Raw genomic sequence first — 14,129 nt, 5'->3', positions numbered from 1 at the left:
AGTCTGCGCTATATAAAAACGCATAAATAAATAAATGCCTTGACAGGGGCCTAAACGCAACGAGAGAACTGCATCTCCTAAAATGGGAATTGCAGCCTGCAGTTCTGTTTCTCGAGAGGCCTAAGCCGAAGGTAGTACTTCCTCTCCCTGAGCCCACGCTGCCAGTCAACCGCCTGCATTGAATGGCTTACCAGTGGTAAATCGCCTAGATGCAGCTCAGTGCAGCCTGAACATGAATCATTCCCAGACAGCAGAGGACAAGGGGTTCTGAAAATGCTTCCCTTTATTCAAGTACAGAGAAACCGACTGCTTCATCAATCAGGATTGTGTCTTTTTCAAGTCACGGCAAAGAACTACTAGTTGGAATTATGTGATTACATGGCTGCTTCACTTTCTGCATAGTTATGAATTTTGCCACATTATCCAAATAATCCATCATCGATACATGATCTGTTGATTCTAACAACATGTTTGTTTAAAGCACATTTCCCAGGCAATAGATGCAGATGAAGCATACGGTCACAAAGGGGGATCAGCTCCAGCTTCTGGTGATTAATGGAGCAATGAGGCATTAATTGAAGAAACTTGAAAAAAAGAAAGCCCAAGTGTGTCATTTGCTCGATATCGCTTCTGTGTAGGCTTGGTTTCTAAGCGCTGTTAATATATCTCACAAATCCTACCCATATCACGTTGATAGTTAAGTTGTGCCGTTTTAGGTTGTTTACAAAGGAACGTTTACTTTGTTTTTGCATCACAGTAACTAAGATGACTCTGTAAGGGGATGCGAACAGCTGGTGCTACGTGGGTGGGGGCAGGAGTGCCGGAGCCCGAGGCTGCAGAGGGCAGAGAGAGGCAGGAGCAGCTTTTAAGGGAATCGATCTGGATTCTGACAACATTTTTTTTTAAAGCACATTTCCCAGGCAATGGATGCAGATGAAGCATAAGGTTTACAAAGGAACGTTTACTTTTTTGCATCACAGTAACTAAGATGACTCTGTAAGGGGATGCGAACAGCTGGTGCTGCGTGGGTGGGGGCGGGAGGGGCGGAGCCCGAGGCTGCAGAGGGCAGAGAGAGGCAGGAGCGGCTTTTAAGAGCACATACACGTACCTCCAAAGTGCAAATAGAAGGAGCTGGAGCTGGCGCAGGCTAACGGCGGAGGAGCTGGTGGTATTAGCACAGCCGCACGGTGATGCTTGTAAACAACCGGGATTGGCTCAGGGTCACTTGAAGACCCTGAGCCAATAGGTCAACAGTACGTCACTGAAAGGAATCCACGTCACTGGAAGGAATCCCCAGAATCTAAGCAGGGCACGGCAACTCTGAACAAAGGCTGCAGCGCGGCAAAATTTACTTTTTTACTCGTATTTTTCCGCTTCTACATACAAATACAGACAAAGGAAAAAAATATTTCCGTCTGTATTTATATGTGTAAATACGGAAAACCGGGAGCCCTATACATAATATACAACAGCAGGAAAACATAACAAACCAGTTACTTGCCTTCGGTAACGCTCTTTCTGGTGGATACTCCTTTACCTTGAGATTCCTTACCTTGTGAATATTGCCCACACACCAGAGTGGATCCTCAAACTTTAAAGCAGTCCTGCTGCATGCAGTAGGAGACATCATGCAGCTCAGTGTCGCCGTCATTCTGCTCCAGAAGTGACAAGCGTAGACGTATAAAAGCACTTCCCATGTGCACTGTGAACAACTACAGAGGTCTGAGTTCATTATCTCACAGGTCTGTATCACATATGCAGGCCCTGGGCAGATATTAATTCACCATTTTTATGAAGATTAGAATTCAGATGAGGCCTTTTCATTTCCAAAAATTCTAATTGTGTTCTCAGCATCAAGTGTATATATAAAACGTTGAGTGATGACTGCGCTGTGCTTAAGATGAAAGTGATTTGATGATAAAACAGTCCGATCCACATTTTGCACACAGAAACAGGGGTGCAAATGCTTTTGCACAATACAAGTTATGCAAAGGCGATTCATAGAAGATATAATTTATATGAAATAGTCCCTGTATAGTCAATGTTTCAACCGTTCCATTTAATTACCATGGTCTCATCAGGATGGTAGATCGCCTCTTCTCCAATATGCTTCTCAACCATATTCAATACAACGAGTAAGGATTCTTCTGTATCTCTGGGCAGCGTACCAGGGAGGAAGTCTAATTCAACTAAGCAGTTCCAGCGCCCGTTCGTCAGACCAAACAACTGCAGCCAGTGAATCCTCGGCTCGCTGTCAAACAAGTTCAAGTGTGACTCTTCCTGATGAGACCATCGTCATTGACTGTCTTGTCTATGAGAAGTTGCACCAGCCATCCTGTGATGGTGGGCAGGAAGACATTCACCGCTAAGTGAAATGCTCGCAACTCCAACAGCTTGTTGTGGAGTTGGGTCTCTGCCGGTGACAAGGGTTCCCTAGTCTCTGTCTCCCATATGGCCTTCCCATCCCAGAAGTGATACATCCGTCGCCACTGTTAAGTCTGGGTGGAATAGAGAGAGGGGTCTGCCACTGGCATAATCTAATTCACTGGAGAAAATGTTGGATTCTGCCTACAATAGGGTGAGTCAGTGTCTGGAGGGACACAAAGAGGTTTTGCAGCTGCACCAGTTGTAGCAGCAGGTCCCTCAGTGGCATGATGTCCCAGACTTTGCCTTTATGTGCCATGGCTTTGAAAGAACTGGGAAACCTGTTGGGTTTGCAGCAGGGTCTGGCGTTGGCAGTATTGAAAAACCCTACTGTAGCCAAAAGGGTACGAGATTTGTGATGAAATTGCGTGGCGGAGGCAGACAGACCCAAGGAATCTGCCTGGGGCTTAGTCCACTTTCTTGCTTAAAAGGCGAGAGCCATTGAATAGCTTGTTCATTAACCATGCTCGGGTATCTTTAGAGAACCATATAGACCCAATCATGGCAATGCACTGTAGTTCTACACTCATGCCAATCGCCTGACCCAAACAATAGGCTTTGTCCAAGTCACAACAGAGTACAAACTTTGCTGCAACACATCTATCCTGATTAGCTTGTGTTCGCCGGCAGAGTTTGGGCCACTGTTTCCCACAGGGAATGATTATATTTGGGAGCATTGTCATTGAGACCCTCCAGGATTTAGCGATGTGCAAAAAAAATCGCCAGTTTTGTAACAAGTCTACATTTTTAATAAAAATTCCAGTGACTGCTACCTCGTCCTTGCATTGATCCAGCGCTCGCCAATGGGCCAATAAAAGGAGGAGTCTCAGCAGCAGGCAAGTGATGTGTTCTTTGTTTATTTACTCCTCATTGGCCTGTCTGCTGTTTTGCATTCACCTGGAGGGCTTCGGACTCCACCACCAGAGAGTAGGACCTTTCTGGCTACAGCTTGGACTCTTCTGCAGCCAGAGGAGAGAACAGACTGTACGTCGTAGAACGGGGCAAAAAGAATATCAGGTATGTTATACTGGCATGCTGAAGCAGTATGCATCAGTCGCCCCCACTCCTACAGCTTGCTCATTCTTCCTTATCTTCGCCAAGGACTGTGGGTGCCCTAGGCAAGGAAATCGAAGGGGGCATGGGCAAACCATCATGATGGTCCCTGAAGGGGGCAGTATATTAATGCAGGGGTCCAGTTCCCATGGGGGATGTGGTGGGACCGGGGACAAGGCAAGATTTAAATGCAGTGGAACACCGGGCCCAGTGGACCAATATTTTTCTAAAGAGGCCCACCAAACGCGCCACTGCCCCGTCCACTGCTTGAAAAAAAACCTGGTTGAGCCCTCTGGCCTTTCTTTGGTGGCTCCCACTCACCCCTTCTCATCCACCTTTATCTCACTAGTGTTTTGGTGCTGGAGGTCCAGTGTTTTCAGGATACAATTGTGAGTGTAGAGGCTAGTGTTTGGCAATAGGGACAATGGTAGGGTAGAGGTCAGTTTGGGTGGGGGCGGCAGGATAGAAGGCAGTGTTCTGTCAGAAGCAGACAGTGTAGTCATGTAGTGATTTGAGGGTAGATTGCAGTTTGGGGGAGTAGCTTTAGGGCATGCAGAAAGGGCCAGTGTTTTGTGGGAACGGATGATGGCAGTATTTTAGGGAAAGAGGCTATGGTTTTCTAGGCTATTGTGGTGGGTTGGTGGCAGCGCTGTGGGGTAGGGTGACATGGAAAAGGGCTAGGCTATTCTAACTTCTTTTTGTTCTTGTGTGGAGTCTTGGAGGGTAGATTCTGCTGGTTCTAGAGCTCTTGGGCTGTCTGGTAACTACAATATACTCTTGCTGCTTCAAGGCTCAGGTCGGTCTGGGGTTCAGTACACTTCTGGGAAGCTCAGAACCTTGTGAGTTGGATCCATATATTTGAACTCCCACTTGCAAAGGGTGGAAGTAACATGTGTGCCCATCTCCCTTTCACAATTTGCATCATGCCTGTCCTATCTATCCTAGACAATCGTTGCAAGTGTGAAAACGAGCCCCCTTTTACAGGACTGGTCCAACGGAAACTCTTCGTTTTGTAGCACATTTCTGGTTTTTTTTTGCATTTTTCAAATTATTTGATTTTGAGGATATTAAGTGTTTACAACAGGGGTATTCAACCTTTTCTGAAGTGAGAGCTACTTCTGATCAGTGAAAGTCTTGAGCTACTCAAGGCTAATCATCTCGCACATTGTTACCAGTCAGTTTGTCAAGTAGGGCCTTTTAGATTGAAGTCGAATGATCTGTCTGCGCCTTTCACGTCATGATACTCCTATGATCTCAAGAAATGTAAAAGAAAATGTAGGCAATTTTGGAGGAAGAGTTACAGCCTATTGTTCAACACAGTTAAATCGCTTTCATCCTTTGGTTATAAAAATGTTGCAACTCCCAGCCAAAAAGCTGTGATGAACTATCATAATTCTTTTTTCCACAGTAAATAAAATATTCCTGGATGGATTTTAAGATACACCAGGTAATCTCCTGTGATGGTGGGCAGGAAGACATTCACCGCTAAGTGAAATGCTCGCAACTCCAACAGCTTGTTGTGGAGTTGGGTCTCTGCCGGTGACGAGGGTTCCCTAGTCTCTGTCTCCCATATGGCCTTCCCATCCCAGAAGTGATACATCCGTCGCCACTGTTAAGTCTGGGTGGAATAGAGAGAGGGGTCTGCCACTGGCATAATCTAATTCACTGGAGAAAATGTTGGATTCTGCCTAAAATAGGGTGGGTCAGTGTCTGGAAGGACACAAAGAGGTTTTGCAGCTGCACCAGTTGTAGCAGCAGGTCCCTCAGTGGCATGATGTCCCAGACTTTGCCTTTATGTGCCATGGCTTTGAAAGAACTGGGAGACCTGTTGGGTTTGCAGCAGGGTCTGGCGCTGGCAGTATTGAAAAACCCTACTGTAACCAAAAGGGGACGAGATTTGTGATGAAATTGCGTGGCGGAGGCAGACAGACCCAAGGAATCTGCCTGGGGCTTAGTCCACTTTCTTGCTTAAAAGGCGAGTGCCATCGAATAGCTTGTTCATTAACCATGCTCGGGTATCTTTAGAGAACCATATAGACCCAATCATGGCAATGCACTGTAATTCTACACTCATGCCAATCGCCTGACCCAAGCAATAGGCTATGTCCAAGTCACAACAGAGTACAAACTTTGCTGCAACACATCTATCCTGATTAGCTTGTGTTCGATGGCAGAGTTTGGGCCACTGTTTCCCACAGGGCATGATTATATTTGGGAGCATTGTCATTAAGACCCTCCAGGATTTAGCGATGTGCAAAAAAAAATCGCCAGTTTTGTAACAAGTCTACATTTTTAATAAAAATGCCAGTGAATGCTACCTCGTCCTTGCATTGATCCAGCGCTTGCCAATGGGCCAATAAAAGGAGGAATCTTAGCAGCAGGCAAGTGATGTGTTCTTTGTTTATTTACTCCTCACCGGCCTGCCTGCTGTTTTGCATTCACCTGGAGGGCTTCGGACTCCACCACCAGAGAGTAGGACCTTTCTGGCTACAGCTTGGACTCTTCTGCAGCCAGAGGAGAGAACAGACTGTACGTCGTAGAACGGGGCAAAAAGAATATCAGGTATGTTATACTGGCATGCTGAAGCAGTATGCATCTGTCGCCCCCACTCCTACAGCTTGCTCGTTCTTCCTTATCTTCGCCAAGGACTGTGGGTGCCCTAGGCAAGGAAATCGAAGGGGGCATGGGCAAACCATCATGATGGTCCCTGAAGGGGGCAGTATATTAATGCAGGGGTCCAGCTCCCATGGGGGATGTGGTGGGACCGGGGACAATGCAAGATTTAAATGCAGTGAAACGCCGGGCCCAGTGGCCCAATATTTTTCTAAAGAGGCCCACCAAACGCGCCACTGCCCCGTCCACTGCTTGAAAAAAAACCTGGTTGAGCCCTCTGGCCTTTCTTTGGTGGCTCCCACTCACCCCTTCTCATCCACCTTTATCTCACTAGTGTTTTGGTGCTGGAGGTCCAGTGTTTTCAGGATACAATTGTGAGTGTAGAGGCTAGTGTTTGGCAATATGGACAATGGTAGGGTAGGGGTCACTTTGGGTGGGGGTGGCAGGATAGAGGGTAGTGATATGGCAGAAGCAGACAGTGTAGCCATGTAGTGTTTTGAGGGTAGGTTGCAGTGTGGGGGAGTAGCTTTAAGACAAGCAGAAAGGGCCAGTGTTTTGTGGGAATGGATGATGGCAGTGTTTTGGGGAAAGGGGCTAAGGTGGTGGGTGGGGTTGGTGGCAGCGCTGTGGGGTAGGGTAACATGGAAAAGGGCTAGGCTATTCTAACTCCTTTTTGTTCTTGTGTGGAGTCTTGGAGGGTAGATTCTGCTTGTTCTAGAGCTCTTGGGCTGTCTGGTAACTACAATATACTCTTGCTTCTTCAAGGCTCCGGTCGGTCTGGGGTTCAGTACACTTCTGTAAAACTCAGAACCTTGTGAGATGGATCCATATATTTGAACTCCCACTTGCAAAGGGTGGAAGTAACATGTGTGCCCATCTCCCTTTCACAATTTGCATCATGCCTATCCTATCTATCCTAGACAATCGTTGCAAGTGTGAAAACTGTCATTCTTTTACAGGACTGGCCCAACGGAAACTCTTTGTTTTGTAGCACATTTCTGTTTTTTTTTGCATTTCTCAAATTATTTGATTTTGGGGATATTAAGTGTTTACAACAGGGGTATTCAACCTTTTCTGAAGTGAGAGCTACTTCTGATCAGTGAAAATCTTGAGCTACTCAAGGCTAATCATCTTGCACATTGTTACCAGTCAGTTTGTCCAGTAGAGCCTTTTAGATTGAAGTCTAATGATCTGTCTGCGCCTTTCACGTCATGGTACTCCTATGATCTCAAGAAATGTAAACGAAAATGTAGGCAATTTTGGAGGAAGAGTTACAGCCTATTGTTCAAACAGTTAAATCGCTTTCATCGTTTGGTTATAAAAATTTTGCAACTCCCAGCCAAAAAGCTGTGATGAACTATCCGAATTCTTTTTTCCACAGTAAATAAAATATTCCTGGATGGATTTTAAGATACACCAGGTAATCTTCAGGGACAGATACAGTGGAGTAACGTACGGTGAATAAACTAACTTACCATTTCCTGGTAATGAATACATTCACCCCACTTTCAGAAGAGAAAGTCTCTAATCTTATCAGCACTATGAAATGTGGAGCACCTGCAGATTCTTGCCCTCCATCCGGTTTCAGCTACCATTTCTACTCATCTCACTTTGTTATTACAGTGGTGCTCAAGTCCTGATTTTTTCCAGATGCTTGGAAAAAGGTATCTATTTTGCCACTTCTAAAGACTCCTTCCCTCGATCCCTCAGATGTAAAGAACTACAGATCCAAATTGGTCTTTCCTCTACCTGATGAAATTTTAGAAAAGGCCATGAATCAGGAGATCACCACCTTCTTTGAAAATACGGACTGTCTGGATCCTGTTCAACATGGGTTTAAACCCTACTACTGTATAGAGTCAACCTTATCGGCAGTAACTGAAGAGATCAGATCGATTGTGGATAGAGGAGATTAATGCGGCCTTGATCCTATTGGACCTTTCAGCCACATTTGATGCGGTTACCATTTCTATTTGGTAAGCCGTTTAGAAAGTATAAGCATCAAAGGAACTGCTCTCAAACTGACCAGGTTCTTTTTGTCAAACAGAGAGCAATTGGTACCTTTAGAAGATTTTACCTCTCCCCCATTTTCACTTCCTTGTGGGGTCTCGGGGATCTTCAATACGTCTGACTTTGCCTAATGCCTACAGCACTCCATTAATTGGACTAGCTCGATCCTGTTGCTTCTCTACATTCTTTTATACCCAAATAGTGGTATCGGTTACTGCAGAACCGGAAAAAGTGGCAAAAGATTTTAGAACGAGTATGACTAGCATTGCTAATTGGATGCAGGAGAATTTCTTAAAATTGGATGCAGAAAAAACAGAGTTAATGCTATTTGTTAAGGATTCCTCCTTCTGGAACACCTTTTGGTGGCCACACAGTCTCGAGCCCCTTCCACTCCCAGTCCAGAAGGCTAGAAATTTGGGTAGTCGTCTTTGACTCAAAACTCACTTTTATTGATCACTCCAATCAGGTAACCTCTTCCTGTTTCCTTTTGTTAAAACATTCAAAGAAAATCTTGGCCTTCCTTCCCATGGAGCTTAGGGAAAGTGTTATCCTGGCTCTTGTCGTATCTAAAATGTATTATTGTATAGATCTTTATATGGGCTCCCAGTTGTCTTCTCAATAAGTTGCACAAGGTCCAAAATGTGGCAGCAAGAGTACTGAAGAATCTCCCCAAATTCTGCTCAGCCTTTGAAGCCATTTATGACCTCCATCGGCTGCCTATTAGGTAAAGAATTAAATTAAGAGCCTTATTCTGTGCCCATAAGGCACTGCATCAGGTTGGCCCTCGCTTCCTACAAGATGTTCAAATGATATGCCCCTTCTCATACTCTATGGTCCAGAAATACTAGGTATCTGTACCCAGAATAGAAAGTGTCCATTGGGAGGAAGACGTTTCTCCTACTCTACCTCCAGATGGTGGAACTCTGTACAAATATTTGAGTTCAGCCTAAACTATTGTAGTTCAGTAAGGAACTTAAGACTTTTCTTTTCAGCCCATAGTTTAATGTTCTCATCTAACTGCTAGGCAAATGTTTAGGTATTTTATATCCCGTACTGTCAGGTTTCAAATGACACTAGTGCCAAGATGTCTTTTTGGTAATCGTGCGCTTGATAAAAAAATTAACATTTACATTATCAGACTCTGCTAGCTGCAGCCTGATGATAATAATATAAAATAAACACAGCCTTCCCTTAACTTTAAAAGTAAAATATGACTTTATTCTTCTTTAAAAATTAACTCACAGCTGTGAGATAATCCAGTGGTGTCTGGGAGCTACTGGTAGCTCGCGATCGACTGGTTGGAGACACCTGCTTTACATTTTATCAAATGCGGCCAAAAGCAATTCCAAATATTGCATTTTTTGTTATTTTGGGGGGAGGGACCTGTTGTGATTTTGAGCCCATACATTCATGTTTCATCCTTTTTACATCTTGAGTTCTTATGCGTCCACTGTATTCCTGTTTACACTATATTCCTTTTTTTGGTGTTTTTAAAAACCTTTTCTAAGAACGTGAATTGACGAGGTTTCATTTTTTTTCTCTCAGTTGATATGTTTTCACACTCCTTTGTGGATTTTTTGCAAACTGTTCAATTTTTTCCATTCTTTGGCACTACCAGTGTTGCATAGTGAATAGGTTTCAGTATTTACTTCCCTTTCTTGATGAGGGTGATTTTGGTATGAATTTGGACTTTCCTTACGCACTTTTAATCAGACTTTTTCCTAATCACTGTGGGTTACCATAAGGCAGACTTTGTATTTGAAATTCATCTTCCCCTTGTCACCTGATCTTATTCTGTTTTGTTTTCCTGACTGCAATGGACTTCTATGCACCTATATTTAAACCTGGTTTGTACAAATGTGCTTCAAACAGTTTTGGTTTCCCTTTCTTTGCAGGTGGTTGACCTTGCCCTTTTTTCATTTCTCTTTGTTCATGCAACCTCATTTGAAAGAATGTAATGTTTTCCATTGTGATTTCATTTCTGTTGCTTTTTGTTTTGTTGTTGCATATACTTTAGAGCAGCCTTGGTTGCTTTTTTAAATAAGTTTTACCAGCAAACACAAGGAGATGATCGACAGAGCGCTGAAACTTTTCAGACACTCACCCCCAGTCACAGATCTGAGAGATTTGATGGTAGCGTTGGACTTGCAGGACGCTTACTTTCACATCCCCGTCTTACCTGCCCACCGGCATTACCTTTTCAATGAGAATGACCCTGAGGCTGCTGGGCCTCATGGCCTCCTGCATCCTGCTGGTGCATCATGCCAGATGGCATAAACGGGCTCTGCAGTGGGGCCTGAAGTTCCAGTGGGAGCAGCACCAGGGGAATCATTCCGATGATATTCACATTTCAGAGGGGACTGCAAGTCAATTGCAGTGGTGGTTCACGAACCAGGATTGGGTCAACGGCAGATCCCTCTCCCTTCCCCAACCTGAGTTCACAATAGTGACGGATGCGTCACTCCTGGGATTGTGCAGCCATATGGGAAAGGCGGAGATCAGAGGCCTCTGGTCTCCGGCAAAGTCCAGGCACCACATCAACCTTCTGGAGCTCTGGGCGATTCGTCCTGCACTGAAGGCATTCCTTCCTTCTGTCAAAGGATGAGTGGTGCAGGTGTTCACGGACAACACCACCGCCATGTGGTACTGCAACAAACAGGGCAGAGTGGGGTTGTGGACTCTATGTCAAGAGGCCCTACTCCTTTGGACATGGCTGGAACATCAGGGCATACCTCTGGTGGTTCAACACCTAGCAGGTTCCCTGAACGCCAGGGCGGACAAACTCCGCCGCCAGTGCATGATGGATCACGAATGGTGTCTTCACTCGAAGGTGGTGCAAGGTCTCTTTCTGCAGTGGGGGAGAGCCTTGGTTAGATCTATTCTCCACCAAAGAGAACGCGTAATGTCTGCAGTTCTACGTGTTGGAGTTTCCAAGGGGGCTCTTGTTCAGCACCGCTTTTCGTCACAGCCTCCTGTATGCCTTTCTGCCTGTACCACTTCTGCCAAAATTTCTGAAGAAGATCAAACGCGACCAGGCCCAAATCTTTCCTGTGGCTCCGGAATGGGCACGAAGAGTCTGGCATCCCGAGCTCTTAAGCATGGCCATCAATCCAATTGGTTTTTTTTTTCAAAAACATTTTTATTGCAGATGCACAGATACATGTAGAAGTACATTTCCGTAGTCACACAAACAGAAATCAGTGCTTACATAGGTAAGAAAAGAAAAAGGCCAGCAACCCCCCAATTCTCAACATTGCGAAAAACAGCAGTCAAAGCACCATCACATAAGGGTCACCTAGGCGGAGCCCCGCCTCAACCCAGAGGGTGGCCATAGTGTCCATCCGGGCATCTGCTTTTATCCTTTTGTTTATTAACTGTCCTCCGAACCCAAGTAGCAAAACCAACCCCCCCCCCTCTCCCTGAACACAACTAAACAATGCGAGGGAAAGTAAGAGCTCACCCATTGAGTTAACGTGAGTCCGGATAACCTTGAGAATAGTGCATTCAGTTTCCATCAGTCGCAGCCCTCCCTCTCCCGCCCCACATACAAGCCGCCCCAAGACTGTCAAATTATTGGCATACCCCCAGCGCACTGGGTCCCCTCCAAATCACGCCCGCCGCCCATCCCAGCATCCCCCCAAACCCCGGATCAGTACGTGGCCTCCCTACCCCGACCCACTCTCCAGCCCATGATACTGCCTCCATTTTGACCAAATCCTCTTGAACTTCTTGGGGCAGCCCCTAGATTTATATGTCACCCGCTCCGCCGCCATGTAGAGGTCCAACCCCCTCCTCCATTCCTCCATGGTAGGTACGGACTCCGCCCCCCAATACTTAGCAATGTCTCGTTTTGCGACCACCAGGGCCAAGGTTAGGATTGTTAGCAGGGGGGCGGGGGAGGTCTACATCGTTGGTCATTCCTAGTAGGGCCAGTTTCGGCTCCTGGACGAGTGGCACTGCCAGGACCTCCTGCAATTCGGTAAAGACAAGTGTCCAGTATGACTGAATTTTGCCACATTCCCACAGAATATGGAAGAAGCCCCCTCCCTCACGTAGGCAACGTAGGCACCTGTCATCTGATACCTTCCCCATCTTAAACAACCTGACCCTGTCAAAGTACGTCCTGTGGAGCACGTTGTACTGGATCAGGCGGAGTCGGGATTTAATGGCCACTTCCCTCGGGTGCATTAGGACTAGGTCCCAGTCGATCTCCTCCATACCACCCACGTCATGCTCCCACGCAGCCCTGAGTTTCGTCAGGTCCCCCAGCATGTTGTTTGTAAGTGTCTTATAAATAAGGGATACAGCCTTGTTGGGAATTTGCTCCTGCAGTAGCCTACCCTCCAGGGGTGCATACTCCGGAAGACCCTCTAATGATATCGCCTGAGCCCTCCACGCATGCCGTAATCGTACCTATTTAAAGAACTGCGAGCGGTGGAGCCCAAATTCCGCCTGCAAGGCCTCGAACGACTTGAGCTCCCCCCTAGCGATGACATCACCCACCGTGGAGATCCCGATGTCATCCCACTGTTTAAAGCCGCGTAGTTTGCTCAGCTCCCGCAGCCATGCACAATGCCAGAGCGGAGTCTGCCGTGTGGGCTTCTGTTCCCAACCCATACGTTTCGTGGCCACTTTCCAGGCCCGGAGGGTGACAGTAGTGGCTGGGAGTAGGGGCGTCTTCCGCGGGCCACCGTATAGGTACGTAAGCAGGTGGGAGGGGGATAGCTTTGCTCGTTCCAGCACGTATGTGGGGTGGCACGCCGGGGCATGGAGCCAATCGTTGATAGGGGAGAGGTGCTCCGCCCAGTAATAGGCCTCCAGGTTCGGCAGGGAGATGCCCCCGCTATATTGGTGGTGTTGCAGGGTGGTGAGCGCCACGCGCGGCTGCTTACCCAGCCAAATGAAGGACCTAAGGTCAGCGTGTATTTTGCATAGGAGGTCTCCTGGGATGGGGTAGTACTCGTTCTGCAGGGCGTACAGGTATTTGGGCAGTATTACCATTTTGTACATCGCTGCTCTGCCCAGAAGGGTCAATGGCAGCTGGCGCCACCGTGCCATATCACTGGCAGAATTCTGCAGTATCCTGTCTACATTCCTAGAGCTGGACACTTCAGCGTCTAGCGTCATGAAGACCCCCAAGTATTAAAAGCCCTCCTAAGACACCACCAGTCTATCCGGGAGGGCGTCGACACCCGTAGCCCCCTTAGGGTCAAAAAGGACTGACTTGTGCCAATTTATGGCGTACCCGGAGTGGTCCCCATAACCATCTATCTCCCGGAAGAGCTCGGGCATGGTGGTGGGCGGGTCAGTGACATAGAGCAGTACATCATCGGCGTATAAGGACAGCTTTTCTTGCGAGTCATCGGCAGGTGTAACCTTGAAGCCGGTGACACTCGGGTTCTGTCTGACCCTAGCCGCCAGCACCTCGATTGTCAGGGTGAAGAGAAGAGGGGACAGGGGACATCCCTGTCTGGTGCCGCGCTGGATCTGGATTTCGCAGGAGAGTGTCCCGTTCACCCTCACCCGGGCCCTCGGGGTAGTGTAGAGCAGCTGTACCCAAGAACGGAACTTGGGGCCAAAACCAAACTTATACAGGGTGGCCTCAAGAAACGGCCAATGCACGGAGTCAAAGGCTTTTTCAGCATCTAGGGAAAGGAACCAGTGCGGCGGGTCCCTATCCCTCACCTCCTGCAGCCAGTTGTGGGTGCGACGGAGATTGAATTTCGTGGCCCTGTCTGGCAGGAAGCCCGTCTGGTCTAGATGAATCAGAGCAGGCAAAACCGCCCTAAGGCGGCGCGCCAGGATCGTAGCGAGGAGTTTCACCTCCGTGTTCAGCAGGGAGATCGGACGGTACGAGGCACAGTCCTCCCGCGGCTTGCCCTCCTTGTAAATGGGGATTATGGTGGCCAGGGTGAGGTCGGGGGGCAATCCCCCCTCTGCGTAGGACTCAAGGAAGAGGTTCCGCAAGTGCGGGGCCACTATGTCAGCCGTACTTTTAAAGAATTCCGGGGGGAATCCATTTGGCCCCG

General features: G+C 47.3%; 1 protein-coding gene across 1 annotated transcript in view; it reads left to right on the top strand.

Moving 5' to 3' along the window:
* LOC147662623 (uncharacterized) overlaps positions 1-14,129 on the top strand; it is a 295,476-nt gene that overhangs the window by 208,749 nt on the left and 72,598 nt on the right. The gene's annotated exons all lie outside the window — the stretch shown is intronic.

This window comes from Lissotriton vulgaris, unplaced genomic scaffold (assembly GCF_964263255.1).
Source record: "Lissotriton vulgaris unplaced genomic scaffold, aLisVul1.2 SCAFFOLD_1779, whole genome shotgun sequence".
NCBI lineage: Eukaryota > Metazoa > Chordata > Amphibia > Caudata > Salamandridae > Lissotriton > Lissotriton vulgaris.
This window is presented reverse-complemented; position numbering and strand designations above follow the sequence as displayed.